General features: G+C 42.2%; 1 protein-coding gene across 3 annotated transcripts in view; it reads left to right on the forward strand.

Moving 5' to 3' along the window:
- LOC147690263 (inverted formin-2-like) overlaps window positions 1–20,693 on the forward strand; it is a 480,165-nt gene that overhangs the window by 24,574 nt on the left and 434,898 nt on the right. The gene's annotated exons all lie outside the window — the stretch shown is intronic.

Genomic DNA, 20,693 nt, shown 5'->3' on the forward strand with positions numbered 1-20,693 from the left:
GTTATAGAAATTGATTTGAAAATATTTATGTATTTAATTGCTCATAGGGCACAGTTAACCTGGGCCCACTAATTATGTTAAAAAAACATTTACCATGTATTAGCAAACAGATACAAATTAGAAATGGTGTCAGCATCCCAGTTGTGCAAACTGTGGTGAACAGCTAGCCTCAATAATATAATTCTTAATTTAATATGATTTTTTTCAAATGTATTTTGCTTCTAAGTGCTATTAAACATTCATACTCTGAAAATTCACATCTCAACTTCTACTTGTTGGATTTTTTTCATTTGATCTTGTTTTATTTATAAAATTATTCTTTACTTTTCTAAACTGGTGTGGAGTCTTTTTGTGGTGTTTTCACTGTGTTAGTGTATTGCACAAAAACTGTACACATTGCCTCTTAACCTCATGCGCGCTAGCGGAATTCCGCTCGCACGCTGAGATTTTCAAAACCGCACTTTACGTGACGAGCTGGGCTCGTCATCAGCGTGCGAGGAGGCTACGCCATGACGAGCCCAGCTCGTCATCAGCGTGGAAGGGGTTAAGATAAGCCTTCCTGCACTGTACCAAGCCATCAGTGATTGAGCACAGTATAATGTAGGGTATTGTGACTTACCCTGACCAGGATTGTGGTTCCTGCTTGGACAGGGTACATTCCTTTGCTAAACTAAAACTCAATTTCTAACAACCTTCTTTCCTTAGACTTACAAAAAGCTTATGGATTAATTAGAGTGGCCTGTGTTGATGCAATAATCATCTTGTCCAATAAAGGTTGATACCTAGATGTTCTGAATTTATCGGATGTGATGATTATCGCCTATTCTAACATTTTGGGGGCTAACATGCCGATTGTGGAGTTTAACACACCTAACTCTGCATTTCCCAGTACATACAGTCCTTTTCTCCATATCTGACCTACCAAAATCATCTCATGAAGGTTGCAATCTTTATTGCACCTGGTAATAAATGGAATAAATGGCTGTGCTAAACAGTACACCACATGTAATTCAAATTTTAACAAGCTACTTGTAGTCAAGCCTTTAGAGGTTGGCATTCAAACTCAAGAGTTTTGTCATTATCATGCACATTCATACCACCAATACCTAGCAATGTTGTCATTAAGAGAGATCACATTGGTCACTTTAAGGATGACACAATGTGACTCCTTGCCTCCATGAGTTCCATGTTGCCTAATCTTAATCCAAATTAAACAAAACCATTCCCTTTCTAACCCTAAATAATCACCCACATATGCCCTCAAAAGCAACATAGTGTCTCCTCTTAAGCAGGTTGCCACAAAAAGATTTACTCTTGTTCTCCTTTCATAATAAGTTCACAACCATGTGGCGATCTTGAGAAAAGTTACCTCATCACTGTTGCAGCTTCTGCTGATATAGTTTGAATGGACAGAGTAATATAGGGCCGGGATGGTATTTATTTTAGTTTTACCTTGGTATAAATCCTTACCACCTTACACACAATAGGTCCTCCATCCCCATTTGCACAACTGTGTTTTACAATGCAAGGCTGTTTGGTGGGATCCAGTAAAATTGTCTCCTCTAGGGGTTCCCAAAACAATGCAGAATGGTCCTGGGACAATGCACTCTCTGTGTGGGAAGGGGTTACTGAAAATTGGAGATGTGACCGTAGGTTTTTGAAGATGCTTGTGTATGCTATCAACTTTTAAATTGTGTTACAAAAAGTGAACACAGTTCTGGAATTAAAGCAGAATGGGATTAGTCAGTGACAATTTACAGGAAACAGTCAGAATAGGTCTAGAGTTTTGTGTGACATGCTTCTGGTTGTAAAATATTTGATGGAAAATAAGTAATTATCATTTCATAAAGTAGTAGCAGATTTTTAAAATGGTTCACCAATTTGACATTTTAATACCAACATTGATCCTTGATGTAGATCTATCTATGTAGACGTCTAACCAAGTCATTTATCATTCTAAAGCTAACGTCCAAGAAACAATAGGGGGTGGTGTTCTAAATGGAAAAGCTGCCTAGTCATCAGAAGAATGTCTGATACATATTAATCCTTAATGTGGAAACAACATCATCTATCATGTATAGGGCATCTTATTGACTGACATATTTTTCTTTGAAGCAGTAGGAAAATACTGTAATTGGTAGCATGAGGAGTAAGTAAACTGTAAACGTTGAAATATGGTCATGGTGGGCTATCATTTAATGATGTCACTATGAATTAGGATATTATTCTAAAAGTCGTAGCTTTTAGAGAGTAAAATCTTTTCAAACACCTTTTCGTTTCTTGGTTCATAATTGTCTGCTCTTCCATAGAGATACACACTTTAAACAAAGGTGTGATTAAATCTGGAAGATTGTGATGCATATTATAGACATATTGTCAGCCTGTGCAATCTGATGCCAAAGTCTCTGCTCCGTCACAAACATCTCAGTCCCCTTTGCTAATTTGAGCATCTAGAAGAGTATACGTGCTCAACTCATTCACTCATATGAGGTAGCATACAGTGTCCAAAACAGGTAACTTAGAGGAGGGGCTACCATGTAAATACTCAATCTACGGTAAGCATATGTTTAAAAAAGTCTGCAACTCAGTACCAGTTCTGACAGCACCAGGACAGCACCAGGATTACTATGAGCTGATGTTGATGTCTGAAACTCCAATCCCCCTTGCTGCACTGCCGCCTTTGTCCCAGTAATTCCTTCCTTTTTGATGCTACTCACTTTCTCACTGCTTGGAAATTGAAGCAGAACAGCACATGGAGAATATATGCCATATATTTGGACTGTCATCAGCTATGGTCTTTTGACTGCAGCAGGTATATATATACTTTGATGTAGTTGAATATCAAACACCAAGAAAAATCTATAATAGTTTGGCAGTTGATGAGAACATGAGTCAGATCTTTGCATTGATCTGTTGCACTGCCTAGTGATCAATTTACAGTGTGTTAAAGGCATTGAGCTCATTGTATTCATATTTACATACCCTGTCATTTGCCACATATTTTTGTTGCAGTGCAAACACTAAAGACAATCTTAAAAACAATAGGGAATCATCTTTCTATTACTGTTTGCTTATAGAACAAGCTGCCATCAAGGTTGTACAGGATTCTATCTTGTGAAGTTGAAGTTATCCTAGAAACATTCCACTAAGTTTCCACTGTCACTAGCTTCCAGCCTGCTCTCCAGTCTTTAAAGGTTTCCTCCTAAGGTTTCCAAAGACGCCTCTTGTGCTTTCTGTAAGCATTTGATAAATTGCTGGTCCCTTGGGCGCACATTTTTTAATAAACCCAGATCCAAAAATAACCATTCCCTGGCACAAAATGTAAATATTAACACCACCAACCACCAAAACAGTTGACACCAATGTTTGTTCTCCATAAAAGGAATAGTGTTTCATAGCCTGATTGCAGGAGGGAGTTTGAGCAGGAACAGCACTGAACAATTCAGGACATTCCTACATCAATGGATCAGGTAATGTTCCCTATTCAAAGGATAACATGGAGTATCGCTTGCTCAAACCTAGAGACTGCCACTGTACATCACTGGCAAAGACCAATGAGACAGAAACACATTTGCAGTTGCTTGTGCATGAAACATTGCCATAGGGATAGTTATTTGGGTGTTTTATATTGTTTAAGGTGACAGCCTGATAAACCTTGTCTGCCTTACCACTTATTGCCTGTTTCAGTAAATCTGCATGTCCTTTAAAACATAGGCTCCGACAGCAAATAGATGACTCAAACATTAACATGCACATGAACCAGAGCATAAGATACAGAATGAAATATGCCAATTCAACTGAGATATAAAGAAAACTCTAACCATTCAGATTGTTCAATTGGCCTTGTTGACCAAATGTGTGAAAGCCTTCGGGCATATCTGTGACAATGAAAGATAGCCTTCCCAGAAACTGCTAGCTTTCCTCATTCTTTACAAATGTTGTTAGCAACAAAGCGTGTTACATGTCTGTGATGATTGAGAACAACAGTAACAGTTGAGCAGGTTCATTATAAACATTTTATTCAACAAAATCATGTTATAGTAGGAGATGGTTAAAATAAGCGCTGTACCATCTTGCCCTGTCTTTCCTCAGTTTTTGTGCGGGTGCCTTTAAGTGGTATGTGATTCCATGATGCCATGCTTGGTGTGAGAGCTACTTTGCCACTGGGAGCTGGCGCTATCTGTCAGTGTTGTGAATGTGATTGATACAGTATATATTACAGGAGCAACCCTTAAACCCAACAGGACAAGGGTTAAAATGCAACAGGACAAGAGTTCACATGCATCCTGTCCTAGTAGGTATCATCACCAATAATTAATAATTTGTACAATACTTAAATTATGTATTGTTCGGCACACATAATCAACAAAGAAAGATATAATCAAAAATGCAATGTATACACAAATAATTGTTTGGCCATATAAACTTATAAGCATCACACATGTTAGAATCAAGTAATTCGCAAAATTATTTTAAGTGTTATATAATTATACGGTCATATCAAGGAAACTTAGGGATCCAATTCACAAGTACCTAAATACAAAAGACGTAAAAAATATTCAAAACCTTTGAAATTGTTTACAAGCAAAAGGTTAGACTTGATATACCCTTATAATTATATAACACTTCCATCAATTTTACGAATTACTATTCCTAATTGGACTTCTGGTTTTAAAAATGCTACTTTGAGTCACTTTGCTCAGTAATATTCAGTATAGCCTAAGTATTATCAGTCGATCCAAGGTAAACAGAGCTCTCCTTAGAGAGGAATCTTCAGCAATCTCCACAATCTCTACCCTGTATTTCACCCAGGTGCTCTATTTCTATATGCCGTCTCGCCTTCAGAATGTACTGTTTTATATATATTTATATTTTTTATATATACACACACACACACAAACACACCCACAAACACACACACACACACACACACATAAAGGTTACAAGGAAGCTACAGTTCGCAAATAACATTTTTAAAAACCTTAGAAATTCACACAAAACATTGACATATATGTATAGATATCTTCACACACACACACATTCATACACATAGGTGTGTGTATGCATAACATATAGGGTTTTTTATGGTTCAGCTATAGGATTATATAGTTTTAATAGGTTGGGTGCTACGCTTATATAATGTTAAATTTACAAAGTACAATAATAGTAAGGACTTTTGGTAAGGACTTTTAAAGTAAAATAATTGTCTCTAGGTATATGATACATAAATAACCATGATAGCCCGAAATCAAGTTACCTGAAAAAATATTTTGAGAAAATAATTCGTAGGAATGGTATCCGACGTTATGGAATTCGAAATAGCCTCAAACAATCTCTCCTTATGTGACAATTGGATCTACTCCATCTTGAAGAAAGGCCATAGTTTTCAGATCAATACTATCCATTTGCTGCATTTTCTCTTAGCTTGGTAGCTCAATGCACTGGAGTCGCTATTGTGCCCAGCATATACATACTATGAAAAACCTCAACCATTTCCAGCAAGGGTTTGGGTCTGGCAATTGGGAAGATAACAACAGAGATTAGATCCCTCCAATACCCCCGATGAGCATTCGATGCCTATGTATGACCGTATCTGCTGCTTTCCAAGAGGGTGTGCACCAGAAGAAATTGCAAGATGTGCTGCAGACAGTATTCCCTTGAATATGCAAAACACAACTGCTATTCCAAAGCCACGTTCCAGGATGAGTGTGCAGTGGGGATGGTTAGCAGCAAAAAATGCTGATAATGCAAAAACAATTCACTGCGCAGGGAAAACAATTCTAAAAAGAAAAAGTGCTCACAAGAATCCGGTCAGCTCAGCTCGCTTCCTCTTCCTCGTATGCAAACAGGACAGCCTGCGATGCCTGTGAAAACAGACTGCACTGTGGCATGCCTTGGTGGATCTATGAGAAAATAAATTCCTAATAAATTGCGTTTTATAGGAAACAACGTTATTTTGAATATACATTTGTATTAAAATGTAATTAGGAAATACACGTTAGTGTACAAAACATATTTATAGCATGTCGCAAGAATTTGTGGTCTAATGTCCGGAAGTGGCAAACCATCTGCCAACTATGGTTCTGCAGCTACTATCTCAGTGTTTTGTCTGTCACGTTGTTTTTTATCTAGAACCTACCAGCTCCTTACTAGCTTCCCTTTTTTCCTGAGTCACGCTTGAAAAGGAAGAACAAAACGTGCTTCTCGACGCCATAATCCAATTATAGTTAAATGTACATCCACACCTGGAAACAAAATCTAACTGAAGTTAATTGGCATGTTCGACTTAAATTCACATTCATTTATGGAACAGTAGAAAGACCTTCAAAGTGACATTTGAAACGTTATTTGCATTAGACTTTATAGATTACACACTGGGGGCCTAATCAAAGATTGAAAGTAAAGTATTTTTGTGAAAATTTACTTATAATCTTTGAAGCAAATGTACTACTTTTTGCTATGTCCCATTTCCGAGTGCAAAAATACTAGTGTGATTCATTTAATGAAAAAGAATCCCTCCTAAAGTAAAATGTGTATATTTGTTTGTTATGTATTAGAGCATTGGAATGTTGAGAGCTCCATTCTAAGACATGGAAGTGGTTCAGAGCTTATAATGACTGGTATGAGCCTCCTGCTACGACATTCCAATGTTTGTCTTTCTGGTTTTCCTTTTTTTAATTTAGAGCATTCTGCCCTTAGTAGTTGGAATGTTCCAATAAGCCCATACCCCTTCTATCTCGAGCTATATGTGTTGTTAAAGGCCCTTGCCCTTTTTATAGGCCCTAGCCTGCGGCTCTGACATATAAAGAGTTCAGGGATTTTAACAACCGATATAGCCCTCAGCAATGGGTTATAAGTCTATGCAATATTTATGTATACAATTAATTTAAAATGAAATTTGCTTACAAGAATAAAGTGACATTTATTTTGAAGTAAAAAGGTAGATAACATATTTTATTAATATACACTTTTTTAATATGAAATTCAAGTAATATACATTTTAAATACATTAATTTCAACATTATTTTCTGTGGAGTTCTATTTTAAGTCTCTGCCTCCCTTATTTTCTATGATAAAGTGTTGCAGTACCAGTAATTGGCCATGTGTGATATGGTGGATTTACTCCAGGTATGAGCTGAATTACTGTGTTGGGCCTTTTATGGCTGTAGTAAATTTATAAGTGCAGTTTCAGAACAGCTAGGAGTATACTTTTTTGTTGAGGGCATCTATCTGTCCCTTCCTAAGCATTCCTCTGCCCTTCCTCTACCCTCCATATTATTCACTAAATCGCACTTGGTAGTAGATATTCCCTATATTCCAGCCTCATTCCTGTTGCCTCCCACATATACTAATAAATAGTGAGCTTACATTTGTGAGGATCTCCCCATTATAAATATAGCAGTGGTAGAGGTGTAAAATTCCAACATTAGGCTCCTGAATTGCATTTTGTAGTAAGCAGAACTACATTATGTCCTACAAAATGGACTTTGTGACTCTGGTTCAATCTACTGTCAGAGAACATCACACAAAATGGTCAGGGACACATGTTCAGTTAACATTTGCAATTGTGATTAATTTCTAGATTCAATATAACATATTGTGGTTTTCTTCCTTTATGTACTACTGCCAGCAACAATTTATAAGTTAACAAATTTATTTTTGATGCAATTCTAGAGTCATTAAAAAATCTTTGCAGATTTATTATGTGTGACACGTATAGATAGCAAAAGAAGAAAAAAAGCTAGTTTCAGAGAAATTACATCTGTATTTTATTTGTATGTAGTATTTTATATTTAAACATCATTTGAATGCATCACTTGTCTTTTGGTACATGGAGGGTTGCTATATTCAATTTCTTTCTTCCTGCCTATAATATTGGATAATGAAAGTAATCCTAAAATCCAAGGATCTTTTTGTGTTTCTGAAAGAGGGCAACACACAATTGTTGGGTGCCTCTTTTTCAGGCACAATTAGTTAATCGTACTGATCTTGGGCCAGATTTACGAACATTGGGAATACCAATTTCCTAATTGCGATTCTCATTTAGAGATTCCTTGTGGGTCGCATATCAACCAGCCTTATGCATATTAATGAGGTAGGTTGTAGTTTGCAACCCATTGGAAATCACAATCACTAGCGCCTTGAGGCCCTCCGGGTAAGTAGAGCGCTCTATAAATGTCTATGATTGATTGATTGATTGATCACAGAGATTGCGGCTGAATCAGCAGAACACCAGCTTGTGATTGCTCTCTAATAAAGCAATCTTTTTATTTTTGAAATGAAGCCTGTTTTCTTTAAAGGGAAACTTGATGCATCTATAAAGAAAAAAAGGAAACCTTAAAGTTTCATTGTTAGGTCAAGCCTGGGCAGCTCATGTGCTGCTCTGCGAGTCATGCTGTATTGGAGTATGCACTTGAAGCCCCGCCCACTCTCCGTCCATGTTCGTCATTGGCTTATGTCATTGTCCTTCAAAAAATGCTGGTTTCTGATTTGTAAATAGGCTTATTAGTCCCTCCTTAGTACCGCCTTGTCTTCATATGTAACCTCTGTTGAGGACATCCCCTTTTACATGTGTTGTTGCTCAGTAGGTTTTAATTACAGCCTTTGAGCAGTATTTCGTTTAATGATTTTCGCATGCCTGCTGAAGCAGGCAGACCACGCTCTCTCGCAACAGCTTCATTTCTTTTTTTTACATAGCACCGCAAGCCACGCATATAGTGGTGGCCATGCCTTTTTTTTACTTGCCGCACCAAATGCGGCTACATGTTTTTTTTAAAACTATTTATTATTATTATTTTTTTAATTGCCCCAACCCAGGCTTACACTTTAATGTCAGCACCTCCCTTTTCTTAAACGAGCTGAGTCTAAGGAAAGGGGCATGGCTGCCATTAAAGTGACATCACAGCAGGGGTGCTTTTACAAAAAAGCATTTTTACATGCAAAACGTTATTGTTCGGAGACTTGCTGTGCTAGTATAAAAGTAAGTCCCTGAAACCAAAAATCTATCTTTGTTGTTAAATAAAAGTGTGCATTCACGCAGTAGCCCTTGCAAATTTGTGCACAGGCGTGCTTTTGTAGAAACTCACAGTACTATCACCAGGGTCACTGGAATTTTTTGGTGGAAGAGCACCAAATTATGCAACAGGATGTACTAAATTATGCTGCAAGAAAGGACAAATTATGCAACATAATACTGACCTTTTTTTGACAATATTACTTTTATTAAATGTCTAATATCTTCTGTGCTCCTTGTGTGGTGTACACTAAGGAAGGGGCCGCAATTCACCCGCGCAGGTCTGTGCTTTTGGGGTAGCAACCCTGCAAATGCAACAGTGTGTACAGTGAAAAGCTCTAGAAGGCCTCCACAGGTTTGCTCTGTCTGCTGTTTTGGTTATATGCTGGTCACCTGCTAAACTTAATTTGTGAAATGCATTCAGAGAGTTGGTTGTAAATGAAGGTACTTATCATCTACATTTCATGCATTTCGATTGGACAAGAAATGCTGACTATTCTATTCCATTTATTTAAAAGAGTCCTAACCTGTAAGGTGAATGCCATGTTTTCAAAACACGGGTGTGTTGCAGGGACTCTGGAAACAGAACTATTCCTGGGATCACAGAATGTTAGTTACCGTACCACATCAGTACCTCTGGGCTCAAATCCTGACTAGCTCATAGTGCCTCGCCTGCCCTCTAAACCTTCCAGGTGATTTGCCACCCCTGAACACAACACTCTAGTCCCACACCGGAACCACAGTAACAGGTCATCACCTTTTACTTCTCTCACTCATGTATGTCCACAATAAACAGAAGACAGACACGAGAATATTTATTAAAACTACAGTGCTCCATCATAAAGGAACTGTGCTGTAATTGTGAAACATATGCAACTGAGCAATGCAATTAGCATTATCAATTAACTGTTCACAATAAAAAGCCTTATCATGGCAAATTATAAATCTGCCTGAGCTTAACCTCACCACATGAGCACAGTGATACATCAGTGATCTCTGGGATTAGTACTAGGCCCCATACCTGGCATTTGCCATTAGCTAGTCTGCATCTCAGATTGCGCAGAGCTGGTGGCTTGTCCCAACCCTTTTCTCTGCTAGAAATCTTCCTACTGTTTTCAAAATGGCAAGTCTCAATTTATATGATAAAAAGTGCCATGTTAGAAAATAGCATCTGGGTCTCTCTGTTATGTCTCTATGTTAGAATGTGTTAATGACCGACCATAGCGAAAAAGAGGACACACTGTTGTTGTACCAAGTTCCAAGAAGAAGAACTGAATAACAAAAACATGTGCAATGTATTTCTAAAATAATATTGTGGCACAAAAATAAACGTGTTATTACGTAAAATAAGCTAAACAAAAGCGGCCTATAACCTACAGTTAGGCTAACATAGGGAGGAACTATAGTGAGCCCAAAAAGGAACTCACTACAGGTATAAGATACTTTTCAAACGGAATGTCTAACAGGAACAATATAGTTAACTCTCCAGACACTGTAATCAGCATGTCCACCCTCTTGTTAGCTTTGGTGTGCCTTAAAGTCGATATTGGAAGTTACAAGTTTGACATTGCCAGAGCCAGCAACCTAGGTAAATATTTCCAATAGAGCATGGCTGGGCTAAATGTGAGTGTTCTGTTTGTTCATATTGAGCTGGGCTAAACTTAAAAAACAACAGGTGTTCACTAGTCTCCCTGTTGTAGGAATAAAAGAAAGAATGTCCTATTAAATTAAATTTGACCGACAGAAGGCATACACTTATTCATTTGATCACATCAGTCTGCTTTAAAATGAATTTCTTGAGCAAAGCCTAACTCCTTCACTTTTACTATGCTGAAATATGATCAACATAGTGCCATACTCCATGAGAACACTTTCATACTAATGGCCTCGCAGTAATCAGAGTTGTAAGAGAAGATGGAAGAACCATGGTTTTGATGGGATCTCCAAGAGCAATAGCATAACATGTGTATTTGTAAAGTGCACGTTCACCCAAGGGTATCCTGGCGCTGAATAGCATATGTTTATTGCTACCCAACAATACTTCTTTTATTGACCACAGAAGGATGAAAGGCTGATTGGACCCACTGGGATTTGAACCTATGACCATGAGGTCGATGCCAAGCCCCTACAGTGAACACATTTGTTCACTAAGCCACCAGACCCGATTTAAATAAGAAAGTGTCTAACTTATAAAACAGCAAATATAACAGTATCATATAATTTCATAAAGGACGTCTGGGGGAAGTGGTTGGGGGTAATGGTTTAGGCTCACGGGGAATGTTCAAATGTTTATCGCTTTGTATCCATCCGTCTCTGTAAAATGGGTCAATCAGAACATTGATTATACTTCTGTGTTATCTTGGTGTCGTGATAAATGGCTGGTGTTTTCTGTCAAATCAATAAAAATGTGATTATCAAAAAAAACTTCATAAAGGACCATCAGCGAATATCCGACAGACTGGTTTTCACAATATCCCAGGTGTATTCCTTCCCAAATCTTCAGACCTATTTACAAATGCATTTGCTAAATATTCATGTTCTGGTGGGTTGTTTATAGTTTATTAGCACAGAACCATTCATTCTTGTTGTGTTTTCAAATGCCTCTTCAGTATTAATCAATCAATCAGGGGTTGGTGAAGCGCGCTAATCACCCGCGAGGGTCTCAAGGCGCTGGGGGAGGGAGGCGGGACTGATGAGGAGGTGGTAGTGTGGAGGGGGTGGGGCAAGAGTGAGCGATCACCGGGGCTCGGGGGCAGGAGGCTGCAAGGCGCTACAGTGCTGGATTAACGTGGGGAGACAACCTGTAAAAGAAGAAATATCAAAATACCAAAACAGAGATACACCAAGACACGCGCTGATGTCAGGAGCGCGGAAAACCAATCACACCAAAAACCTGGTGCAGAGTCGGGCGGGAGGCTCGAACTCTGCTGCTGGGCGTCAAATGCGGCGTGTATCAGCTGGTGGAGCTGCAGGGAGAGTGCAGCCTGGACCGAGGTCTGGTCATCACAAGCGTTCCCCTGCAGTGGTCGCCGTTTAAAAGGGGAGGGGGGCGGGCTTGATGAGGAGGAGGGCGGGAGTGTGGAGGGGGCGGGGCAAGAGCGAGAGATCATCAGGGGTGGGAGGCGGCAAGGCGGTACGGTGCTGGATTAACGTGGGGAGACAATCTGTAAAAGAAGAAATACCAAAACACCAAAACAGAGATACACCAAGACACGCGCTGATGTCAGGAGCGCGGAAACAGAATCACACCAAAAACCTGGTGCAGAGTCGGGCGCGAGGCTCGAACTCTGCTGCTGGGCATCAAATGCTTTATGAAGAGGGGTGAGCAACCCAATACACCCTTGCGGGCTTGGGCAATTAATATGTTTAAAGAATGGGCCAGCAAGGGATTTTGTTTAAAAACTATCAATTACAGCTAGAGAGGGACTCGAGTCAAATCGGGTACCCACAGTATCATTAGTTAGAAGCTGGATATAATTTCTTTGATACAGTTAAATGAGTTACCACACTAACACAAATTGAAATATTAAATTGAAAGAAATACAAATTGAAAAAATACGAAAACCAGGTTGTTGATTCAAAAGATTATTATTTTCTTTAGATAAGAAAGATGCGGTCAACATTAAAAAAGGGTACAAAAAGATGCATTTGGGACATAGAAGGAGTATCTTAAGTGCTCCAATCAAACATCACAAAATAAGTCTATGCTGCCAATAAATAATAACACAATGATTTCAAAACAATGTAGGAAAATCAATGATAACTGGTGAGTAGTAAGCAGGATTAGACTTGATAGTCGACGTTTCGGTCTTTTGGGAAGTCGTTTCGCAAGACCATCATCAGGACAAAGAATATATGCATTTGTAATCGATGACCCTCAAGGAAAATTATTTGAGGTGAAACAAGACCTCCAAGAATGGTCAGTGATGCTTGTTGAAATTTAATCGAAGTAACAAAAAAGTTCTGCCAGTTGTCAGGTCAGAAGTAGGAGCAACACAATTGCGTTGTGCTTGAAGATTAAATACACAGCAGAGTCATGCAGGTATTTAAAGATGATTTCAGTGGAAGTCGGCAACAAGTCACGACTTGTAATGGCAGAACGAAGTAGTAGAACACACGTCCTCGGCAGCAACAGCACATCAGTTTGAGAACAGCTGCAGCGTGTGTCAGCTGGTGGAGCTGCGGGGAGAGTGCTGCCTGGACCGAAGTATGTGCCAGAGGTATGAGTTAGAAACCTGCAGCGGAATCATGTTTGCTCCACATTTATTTACGTGATTTTTATTGCTATGCGCTTTACAAAATCAATGCTTGGTTGCCCTTCTTGGCTTCACAGTGTTATTGTTCATGAGTTTGTGATAAAAAGAATCTCTGGCTACGAAAGCATGCTCCAAACATTGTGCCATAGAAAAATAGTTTCCTAAGAAGTTCCACATTTCCTTCAACTGTGACGTCATTCCACAAAAATCCTATGGTAACATAAGCAACACCATATTTTTGGTTTTTTGTAGGTTTGGCTAGAGATGGCACCCTAGATCTTTAAAATTAATACACAAAACATATAATAAGACATAGAAGGGTGTTGGGTCAGCCTGTTCAACCATTGCTTGTTTCTAGTGTCTTTCACAATTTGGCTCATTTTACAAACATCATACTGGGATTGGGGCGGTGAGTCAACCGCTTTCACCAGTTGCTTTGTTTAAAACCTCACTCACATGTTAGATCAATTGATGGAGCAGCCATTTGGCGCTTTAAGCATCAGCCATCTTGAATTACGGTGTTTAATCCCATTATGTGTGCTTTTCCAAGAGGAGGTGCTAACATAGAGGGCAAAGAGTCTTCTCCTGCCATTACCACTGCACACCAGCCCCGTAGGTAGTTGTTGTTAAATGCATGCAATAGGGAAGATCAGAACACTTAAACTACACCCACACATGAAGGGTGAATGACCAGTGATAAAAACTGAAAACGAATCAGTATCACCTTTATTATCAATGGTCTGTCTTTCATGTGTCACTCATATGCACCCATAGGGGTGTGGTGAAGAAAAGCACAATATCACGGATTCTTCACTGATGAGATACTGAGTCTATGATTCATACGTCTTTTTGTATCTGGACTGCCATTGATTTTAACACAAAGCAGTCATGACGGCATGAAACTACACCTTTTCTTATTGATCCACACCTTGCTTCAACCTGTTGTGTTTGTCAAAGTGCTACAGCCCTGAGAAATCCCTTTTCATGGACCATCATTGCCTAGGACAGGCTTCTCCAACAAGTAGTTTACAAGATTCCGGTACCTGTAAGTAGCTCTCCTACTTGAAGCATAACTTCCTAAATTAGACTCTTTTGCTTGGTTAAATTAATCTAGGTTCACTAAAATTGAAAATGTGCATTTGAAAATAAAATGTGTGCATTTTCAGAACTATTTTGCTGAAGTTTGGGGAAAATGTATGAATTTTCAAAATATATCTTAAGTTGGGGAGACATATTACTACTTTTATTATCTTGGTGCAAGGGATATTGCAGCAAATGCTATGTGTTAGGCCTGCCCCTTTTACACAGGTTTATTCCCAAACTTTTTGCCTCCTATTTTCCTTACACTGTTTTTGTTGGCTAGAGGATTCTGGGTACTTTACCTCTGCTCATCAGTGGTAAAGTGCATATGCTCTCTGTATAACTTGTGACAATGATAGGTTATCCATGATTGGTATATTTAATGTTCTGGTAAGCCTCTAGTACAGTGCATGTTGTGTTCCAGGGTCTGTAAATCAAATGCTGCTAGTGGGTTTGCCGCACTGATTGTGCCACCTACACAAGCAGCCTTTCAAAAGGGCCTCAGACCTGCCACTGCAGTGTCTGCCTGCAGTTTCTACTGCCATTGTGACCTGGTAAGTGCACCAACTTGCCAGGCCCTAATCTTCCCTTTTCTTACATATAAGTCACCCCTAGTGTAGGCCCAAGGTACCCCTGTGGGCAGGGTGCAGTCTATGTGAAAGGAAGGACATGTACTGGAGGGTGTAACATGTCCTGATAGTGAACTACAGTAAATTTAGTTTTTCACTTTTGAAAGGCTATCTGTCCCATAGGATAGATTGGGAGTTTATTTATGACATCTTATAAATATTCCTTTCCATTGGGAAAAGATCGGAAGGGGAAGTTTAGTATTCCTGAAATCTGGGTAGGACAAGGGAGCCCATCCAGGCCATTCACTCGAGGGTGTGGTGGCTGCGTGGCGGCTGCACTGCTCGAATGCAGGCAGCTGCCCCGATCCCTGGATCTCTGGGGGAGGATTGGGCGAGGTCTCCCCTGCATTTCGTTGGGGATTATCAAACGCCACTTGGCCGGCAGCAGCTGCACCGTGTGGTCACGGCCACTGAACTTTCCTGAAATGTACATATGCGGGAGGCTGAGTGAGATCTCCCACCCTCCCCGCTGTTGGACCTGGCCCTTTTGGCAGGTTCACCCCGAAACGTTTTGCTTTTTCCTAGCCCTTTTCTGGAACCTGGTATTGGTGATTTTAGGCATTTGCGCACTTTTTCACTGTGGTACAGTGTAAGGTGCGTGAGCTCTCTGTGTATGTGTGGTGAGTGACCTGCCCTCCCATAGGAATGAATGAGGAATATGTATGCCCATGGTAGTTCCTGATGTGTGGGGAGTGCAGGGTCGAGTTTGGTATGTGCGAACTCGTGAGATTAAATGCTGCGTAATGACATATGCGGCATGAGTATGTCTAGTGTAGAAGTGTCACTTCTAGAAGTTGGCATATTTGTGTAATTTGTGTCTGGCGTGTGATTGGCTGAGGCTGGCTGGTGAGCCTGGCTCCAAGAGTCTGGGAGGGTCTGCCCCGGTGGTGAATGGAGTGTTTAGCATGCTGATGTGAGAGGAGGAGTGAGCCTGGGCCTGCTTGTGGATTGACCGTCTGGTTTGAGGGTCCTGAATGGGTCTGGGTTTTCCCCACATAATGCTGGCTCCACCCCCTGGGGTGCGTCTGATGTCCCTAGCCTGGCCAGTGAAAGGAATTCCCTATAACCAGTTCTAGCTAGTTCTCACACTGCCTGCACCCTTTAGACAAAGGATTTTGGGTATAAAAAGGGTGTTGTGACACTCTAAAAATGTTCTTGTTTCTAACTTGAATCCTGCCAGGGGCGTGTGGCTGCTTGGGCCCAGGGGAATCCCTGGGCCCTGCCCAGCCCCTGGATACCTGATGGACTTGTCCTGGACCCCTGATAGACTTGTCCTGGACCCCTGAAGGACTTTTTGCTGGACTTTGCTGCCCAGGACTTTTGGGGACCCCTTTGCCTGGCTCTCCTGCCCCCTTCACTCATGGGGGCTGCTTTAGTGCTTATAGCGTGGGAGAGCGCTTTTTTTGGTCCCATAGCGAGTGTGTCGTCGTCACTAGGCATGGGCGGAAAATCCGTTCCGCTCGCGGATTTTGCGGATTTTCGGGAAATCCGCAATCCGCGAGATTTGCGAATCTCCCGCAAAATCTGCAAATCCGCGAGCAGCGGATTTTGCTCGCACTGCTCGCACTGTTCGCGTGAGTTTGCGCCCCGCGAATAAGTGCAAAATTGCAGAAATACGATCTTAGCAAAACTGAAAGTAACTACTTACCAGGTTCAAAAGTTCAGGCTCATCATTAGTAGCCATTTCCTGTAGTGCTTCCTGAGGGGCCCCTCCAGAGTTCAGTTGCCAGTTGAAACTATTATGTGACCCTGCTCTGAACCTCAGAATAGTTACACATATGCCACAAAGGTCCTGAATTACAGCTAAGGGAGACAAGCAGGAGCCAGGCTGGAAGTTAAAATCCATTAATCAGCCCCTAATTCATTATTGTCAGTTGGGGCAGGGCAGGTGTTGTAACTAATTTTGCAACAATGAAAGCACTTAGCAAGTGCAAAAGATCACTAATCAGGGCGCACTAAGGAAGCAGGTGCCAGCTAAAAAAATATTCTGTGACACATTAATCAGCCCCAAATTAATTCAGGTCACTTGAGGCAGGGAAGGTGTGCTTTGCTTTGCCGAAAATAATGTACACTGGACAACCAGAGGGTGTGGTGATGAAACAGAGGGTGGCATGGGTGGGCCAGAGCGTGGCATGAGTAGTCAGAGAGTGGCAGTGGTGACAGAGAGTGGCAGTGATGAAGAAGAGTGTCCCAAACAGGCTGGACACGTAGAAACAACAAGTTCGCAAAACTTGCGACCCGACAGGTAAGTTCGCAAATTGCGAAATTGTAAAAACCCTCGCGAACTGGCAGAAACACGGGCGAACACAAAAAAAAAAAATCCGCAAATTCGCGGGAATTCGCGGATTTTGCGGATTGCGAATCCGCAAATCCGCAAAATTCGCGAACACGAGATCCGCAAAATTCGCTCATGCTTAGTCGTCACGCATTTTGCGTGAGGATTGGCAGGTGCCTACCCTGCGACTTTGCCCGTTTATTTAATTATTTTGCGAGTGCCCACCTCGCTTCTCAATTTTATTTTAATTTCGAGGGTGCCCACCCCTCCTTATTGCCCCCGTTTGGTCACCGCCGCGGCACTTCAGTCAGGCACTTGTGGTCGGGACGTGGGCGAAGCCTGCGCTCGAGCCGGAAGTCCCGCCCGCCGGCCGGGGGAGAGAGGCAGCTGGCCATGGAATGGCCGCCCGGGGCCCCGTGAGCTGTGAGGGAGCCCTGGGAAAAGGTGGAAGCTGTCCGGCGTAAGGGAGCCCCGAGATGGACGAGCGGGAGGTCGGGAGTCCACCCGCCTCCCGGAGTATGGCTGGGACGAGGAGGAGGTCTGCAAGCCAGTGTGGGGCCCTGGTATGCACGTGAAGGGTGAAGGGCGTCGGGGCACATTGCCGGTGCCCGCCCCCCTCCAGTGGTGCTGAGTTCTTGCGGGGGCCCCACTTGTTGTTTGAACCCTGAGAAGCTCACTGCATGAGGCCCCGTATGCTGTTGGTGCAAGCAGGGCGGCCCCCGGTTGGTAGTGGGTCGCCCGAGCGTTGTAGAGCCCTGAGAAGGCTCCAGAGGGGCATCGTTGTACCTAAGCGCCCCGTGTGATTGTGCCTTAGGGCGGCCCCAGATGGCAGTGGGCAGCCCCACCATTTTGATAGAGCCAGATGGCTCCAACGTCCTGAGGGCATGTTGGTCAGAGCCACGAAGCTCTAAAGGGGGCCATGTTTGTTTAAGGAGCTGAAGTGGCTCCCCCCGCCCCCCTTACTTTTGAGAGGAGCCAAGGTGCTCCAAAGCCCACATTGATTTTTAGAGTCCCCCCGAGGGATTTGGGGCATATTTGTTTTACAGCCTGTGTGGCTCCAGCGTTTGGCCATGTGTGGTGACAGAGCCTGTGTGGCTCCAACGTTCTGCGCAGTGTGATATGCCCAGAGCCTGTGTGGCTCCAGCAGTGGGCGCAGGTTGTGCCTAAGGGTCAGTGAGGACCCTGTCGCAGTTTGAAGTTCCCAGCTGCCCAGCAATTAGTGGGCAGCTGCACCGTTTAGGTCTTGGGATGTTCCCAGGTGCCCAGCAAGTAGTGGGCATCTGCAACGTTTAGGTTTTGCGCCGGTGGCGCACCCCTGACTGGCGCGGTATTGGCAGCGCGCCCTGACATTCTGGACACAGGGCTCTTTAGTCCCTTTATTAGATGGGGGCTGGTATGTGATTTTATTTAGGCGCAATGTGATTATCTATGTGATGGTAATTGCCTAATGTGATTTTGCGCAATGTGATGTGGTGCTAGGAAATGTAATGCATTTAATATGATTACGCACCTTGATCTTACACCTCTGAATGTTTTTAGGCATCATGTGTTTTTGCACTATTGAGTTATGTTCTGGCACCTCTGAATGTTTTTATGCATCATGTGTCTTCCTGGATTTTACACCTCTGAATGTGTTGGTTTATGCATCATGTGTTTTTCCTTCCCTACACCTCTGAATGTTGGTTTTGCATCATGTGTAATGTGTTCTTACCTATACCCCTAAATGTATTTTATTCTTAGGTGGTTGTTCTTTCTAGTACAGGTGGTCCTAGTGAGGCCCTTGTTCCCTGCGTGATCTAGGCCTACGGTTATTAGTATTGCGTAGTGTGTACCTACCTTTCCCAGTAGTTACTGGTTGTGATTTATAACTGTTATTTTGTGCTATACTTATTCTAAGTTCTAGAAGTGCTATTTCTGAAAGTGTTGATTCTGACAGTGGCCCATGTGGCCCTGTCCTGTAAATAATCCCTGGTGAATATTGCCCGTGCCAGTTGGCACCATGTATATTGTGTGATACTATCTGATGTGTTTTTACAATACAAAAGTTATTTTATAATAACCTTGTGTGGAGTTCCTTTTGTGGCGTGCCTAAGATGTTGTTGCTGTTGTGTGCTGGCGCAAATGCTTTACACATTGCCTCCGAGTTTAGCCTTACTGCTCGTGCCAAGCTACCAGGGGGTGGGCAGGGGTTATCTTGGCGTGTGACTCCCTTGCCCTGACTAGAATGGTGGTTTTTGCCTAGCTTTGGCGTCAGCCTTAGCCAACCAGAAATAGCCAGTTCTAACACCCGCATTAAGAGCAATGTGGATTAAAAGCACAGAAGCGCTGTGCTCCATTCATTATGATGACAAGTTGTAACCTGTAAGGTGACGTGAATATACAAACTGTTCTTTTAGTGCACGCATTTTAATGTTTTGACTATTGCCTAGAAGCCAAGTGAGTTGTGACCTGTGCTACTTATGAGTAATCAGGGCACTATATGTTACACATTGCCTCTGGGATAAGCCTGATTGCTCTGCCAAGCTATCAAGCGGGTGAGCAGGTTTTATTTTGTATGTTGAACTCCCTTACCCTGACTAGAGTGGCGGGTTCTGACTGGCTTTGGTGCATACTCTAGCCAACCAGAAACCAGTAGCAGCTGCTACCGGACTCGGTGGTGTGGCAGGGGTAAGGAGGGGGGAAAAAGCTATTGAAAAAAAACTTACCTCTGATGGATGGACGCTGACTCTCCTCCGTCCTCTTCTTCCTGCTCTGGTCCTGCAGCAGGAAACAGGAAGGAGCAGGAGGCAGCTGGCTCCCAGGCTCCCGATGTCTAATCACAGCCATGCAATGCAGAGTTGTGATTGATCAGAGTGCCATGGATTGGATTGGCGGTCCCCCCGTGTGATGGCAATGCAGCCTGCATGGAGAATATATGCAAGGTGCGCATGACTGTTTTGAGTGGCCCAAGAGGGCTGAGCAAACAGTTATGGGAACTTAGGATTGGGCAAACAACTTCTCCCCTGCTCCTCTTTCCTCAGAGCTGCCCCTCCCTGCCCAGAAAGCTGCAGCAGCAGAAGGAAACATCAAATGATAATAACACAAGTTTTTATCATTTTATGTTTCCTGCTATGGAGCAGTGGGCCGCCGCTCATCCGCCTTAGTGGAGGAGCCGCCACTGCCAGAAACTCCACTTCTAACACTCTGTGTGACCTATGGCGTTCCACATTGAGCAAGCTTGTTTACATTTCTGCTCTCAACCTTGCTTGATGCACTGAAGTGACCACAGCTAATAATCCTGCTTGGGGTGGCCACTAATGTGATCTTGTCTGATGTGGTAACTATAACAACAATAATACTAATACTTGCTTGGGAGGATTTTCATTGAAATAAGTAGTTCTTATTAAAGAAAAAGGTAGAGACTCCTGCGTAGTAGATTCCCTTCCAGCTTGCTGCTGCTT

The sequence above is a fragment of the Lissotriton vulgaris genome, chromosome 9, assembly GCF_964263255.1.
Source record: "Lissotriton vulgaris chromosome 9, aLisVul1.2, whole genome shotgun sequence".
NCBI lineage: Eukaryota > Metazoa > Chordata > Amphibia > Caudata > Salamandridae > Lissotriton > Lissotriton vulgaris.